The sequence below is a fragment of the Sander lucioperca genome, chromosome 6 (assembly GCF_008315115.2).
Source record: "Sander lucioperca isolate FBNREF2018 chromosome 6, SLUC_FBN_1.2, whole genome shotgun sequence".
Lineage (NCBI taxonomy): Eukaryota > Metazoa > Chordata > Actinopteri > Perciformes > Percidae > Sander > Sander lucioperca.
The window spans coordinates 23,236,651-23,241,068 of record NC_050178.1 but is presented as its reverse complement, the minus strand read 5'-3'; positions in this window follow the sequence as shown (position 1 = coordinate 23,241,068).

Here is a 4,418-nt window from a genome sequence, read left to right as displayed (position 1 = left end):
ATACGATTAATCACGATTAAATATTTGAATCGTTTGACAGCACTTGTATTTTCGGGTTTACACTACAGACAGTTGAATTAAATTCGTCCCAGATTTAACCCATTCTCAACTGGTCACCTCAAGTGAAATACTGTACCTGCAAAAGTTACAGTAGCAGACTGGTGAAAGGTGAAGATTGTCTAAAGGCACTGTAGAACTTTGACTGTTGACTGAAATATCAAATACTGGATCTGTAAAACATGTTGTATAACTATGTATTATCATCCACCATCTGCTACCTGATTGGGCTATTTTTGCATAAAGTCAGTGGCTGTATATTATTGCAGCCTGTCACGACTCAACCACAGTCACAAAGCTCGTCTCTGAGGCTACCTTTTGAGTGCAGCACCTCTGACCCTGAGCTGTGTAAGCTGCAGCACCCTGATTAGAGTTCACTGACCTCCATGTTGGAAGGGGAGGGGAGAATTGGGAGGATGAGAAGCAAAACAGATGAGGAGTTGTAAAAAGGTATTTGAAGGAGATTTAAATATGTTTTAGATTCTCTGTATTTCTCTGTATTTCTAATCGCTGTAGCCCAGAGAGGAGCGGAGGAGGAGGGTTGAAAGTTATTACCTTCAAGAAGCCGAATGTGTCAGGACATCGGAGTGGACGGTGGGGTACTAGCGTCTCACTGGTGCTGAGTCTGATCAAACAAGCCATCCAGACGAGAGGAAGATTAGATGAGATGATTGTCTCGGCTGACTTTGTGATTGCAAACACAGTAGTTACCTTCATGTGGGAATGTTGTGGAGACAGAATCCATCTCAACTCCTCTTTTTGGGCAAAAAAAGGTATGCCTCCTTTAGCCCTGTACAAAACACATATTGTACATTATTCTTCTAAATAAAAGCTGGTATTCACTCAGAGACATGGCCAGCACGAACAAATAAAGGCCAGTCCTGAATCACATTTGGGTAGAAAACTATAAACTATAAATATAGGTGGGGGGTGGATTAGCCTGTACTGTAAGCTATAGTGCGTAGTTTCTGCCACCCCCATGAGGAATTCTAAGTAACGACAACAAAATTGTAGGCGCATCCACAGGCACTGAAGTCATTCTTAAAGGTCCCATGACATGCTACTCTTTGGATGCTTTTAAATAGACCTTAGTGGTCCCCTAATACTGTATCTGAAGTCTCTTTATATAGACCTTAGTGGTCCCCTAATACTGTATCTGAAGTCTCTTTATATAGACCTTAGTGGTCCCCTAATACTGTATCTGAAGTCTCTTTATATAGACCTTAGTGGTCCCCTAATACTGTATCTGAAGTCTCTTTTATATAGACCTTAGTGGTCCCCTAATACTGTATCTGAAGTCTCTTTTATATAGACCTTAGTGGTCCCCTAATACTGTATCTGAAGTCTCTTTATATAGACCTTAGTGGTCTCCTAATACTGTATCTGAAGTCTCTTTTATATAGACCTTAGTGGTCCCCTAATACTGTATCTGAAGTCTCTTTTATATAGGCCTTAGTGGTCCTCTAATACTGTATCTGAAGTCTCTTTTATATAGACCTTAGTGGTCCCCTAATACTGTATCTGAAGTCTCTTTATATAGACCTTAGTGGTCCCCTAATACTGTATCTGAAGTCTCTTTATATAGACCTTAGTGGTCCCCTAATACTGTATCTGAAGTCTCTTTATATAGACCTTAGTGGTCCCTAATACTGTATCTGAAGTCTCTTTTATATAGACCTTAGTGGTCCCCTAATACTGTATCTGAAGTCTCTTTCCCGAAATTCAGCCTTGGTGCAGAATTACAGCCACTAGAGCCAGTCCCACAATGAGCTTTCCTTAGGATGTGCCTTAAAGTGACTTGTTTACATGGAAGTGAAATGAATCGAGTTGAACTGATCAAAGAATTAAAGTGAGAGCGGCGACAGAGCCGGTGACTGTGCTCTGAGCAGCTCTGTCACTACTGCGCTATATTTAGCCAACACACACCAACAAGCCCCACAACAGTAGGCACGCACTGACCCCCACCATCTGCTCGCTCACACACACACACACACACACACACACACACACACACACACACACACACACACACACACAGTCACGTATTACAGACACACAATTTTAGGCTTTAATGCCAACTGCTGCCACAGACCCCCCAGGTAAACCCAGGTGGACTTTTAGATTCCTGTCACGAGGCGGTCTTACACACACACACACACACACACACACACACACACACACACACACACACACACACACACACACACACACACAGGGGACTCCCCACATTGTTGCGTCGGCCATAGAGTAAATTTTCTCATTATGGCGGATGCGTATAGTGTATGAGTATACATCAACAAGGATTCTCAAAGAGTCACTGTGAGAGCAGAGAGCTATGGGAAGCCATTTTAATGAGCTTGCCCCTCTGTGTGTGTGTGTGTGTGTGTGTGTGTGTGTGGAGGTTCAGTCTGTGTTTATAATAACACATCTATCACATGTTTCTCTCCCTCACACTGCTTGCTTCAATGTAAAAGGACAAAATGAACCTACAATATTAGTTTATCTCCATTTTGTGTTTTTGTATTTATATGCATGTTCATATTCTGAATCACACTATTCTTATATTGCCGGCGCCTCAGACTAGTATTATTCACACACTCTGAGATGTTTGATTTTGGACGTGGAAGTGTTCCACCACCTCCCGTAGCCAGAAAAGAGAGAAGACTTTACACTGCCTCCTTAACTGAGATGTCACACTGATGTGTCTCTGCGTAGAAAATCAATTATCGGAGATGTGAAAGGTGACTGAGACAGCAGCCAAAGTGATTTTTTTTCTGTGGATAGAGATATTTTTTTTCTGGTTCAATACACTAAAAGAGATCATGTTCGGGTTCAAAAACACAAAACACACATTTTGTGTCGAATCGCTCCAGGCTGTCCATCTTAATGGAAAGTCATTTATACAGTTTTTTCTAATATTCTTCATGCTATGCTAGTAATGGGAAGAATATAGATTTAATTTGTCTGTGTTTGTGCTCTTTTTTTTCAGCCTGCTTCTTACAAAGGATCCTTTTTTTCCTACTAATCCCTCTGGTCATGTGTTAACATCAGAGACATTGACATAAATCAGTGATTATTTGTGTTGTGTTGCAGGGTTCAGGGAGCGTTCTCTCCTCTGCACTTGAAATATGGGAGCGTCAGGGTGAAGACGACAGCGTTGTTGTCCTCGCAGGCGTGCAGCCTATTAGACAGGCAGACTGACAGTGCAGCCTAGTGGTAAAGCAACGGAGCCTCACACATGGACACACACTGCAGATCGGGGACAAAACAGTTGCAGAGAATAACGTCTGCCCGAATATGATGCATAACCCTTTACACTTTTTTTGTGTTTTTGTGTGTGTTTTGCTTGCTCCACCCTTTAGTCGAGACATTGCACGCAGGAACAAGGCTCCCCTATACATGCTGTGGAGGAAGCATTATAAACCCACACAGAAACCCCTGTGTCTCCAGGCCTGGGGAGGGAGGGGGGTTGGAGGACGGGGGGTTTGGCAGGCGCAGCGCTGCCTCAATTTGGCCTGGACACTCATCTCAACTAACCCTCCATCTCCTTCACTTAGCAGGCCAGCTGCATGTACGCTCACACTCAATATTCAGGGACATTCCTCACTCATAGTCTTAAATATTTTGTAGGATGAGTAGAAGTCCTTTTCTTCTTCTCGTTGCGTGTGAGGAAAATCAAGCGGTCTCCGGGCAGAGATGCGTCAGCGGAGGCAGCAGCCTCGCCGTGATGGCAGCCGAGAGGTGACAGTGTGGTGCTGCCGTGTCCCACTGTTCAGTTTGGAAACCCAGCACGGCAGCAGAGCTGGCAGACCTCTGAGCAGGGCTGTGACACTCTCATCCTGTACACATTAGACCAGGGGTCTTCAATGTTTTTTAAGCCAAGGATCCCTTAACTGAGAGAGAGATGGAGATGGAGCATATATTGTATAAAATGAATTTGCATTTAAAACTGGGCCTACAATAACATGTACAGCAGCCTAAACCCTTTATACATACCTTTCTTTGCATTGAATATTAAGCTATTAAAATAGCCTTATAATTGTTGGCATGATTTTATAAATCATGTTTTAATGTTAAACATACATGTGGCATGGTGGATCTTTAGGATAACCTGTATCTGTAGATGACTACCTTAGTGACTACCTTACCTATAGGCCAGTAACCCTATCATCAGTGGGGATTTATATTTGCTATTAATATGTTGGATTCATGTTAAGACTTTTAATTTTTTTTAATTAACAATCATTTGGAGGCCCCCCTCCATTCCCTGCATTGAACCACAGTTACATGAACATAAACATGTACACATTTTTTTTTCCCCTAAGTTATTTGACCTACGTAATTTAAAAAAACATATTTTT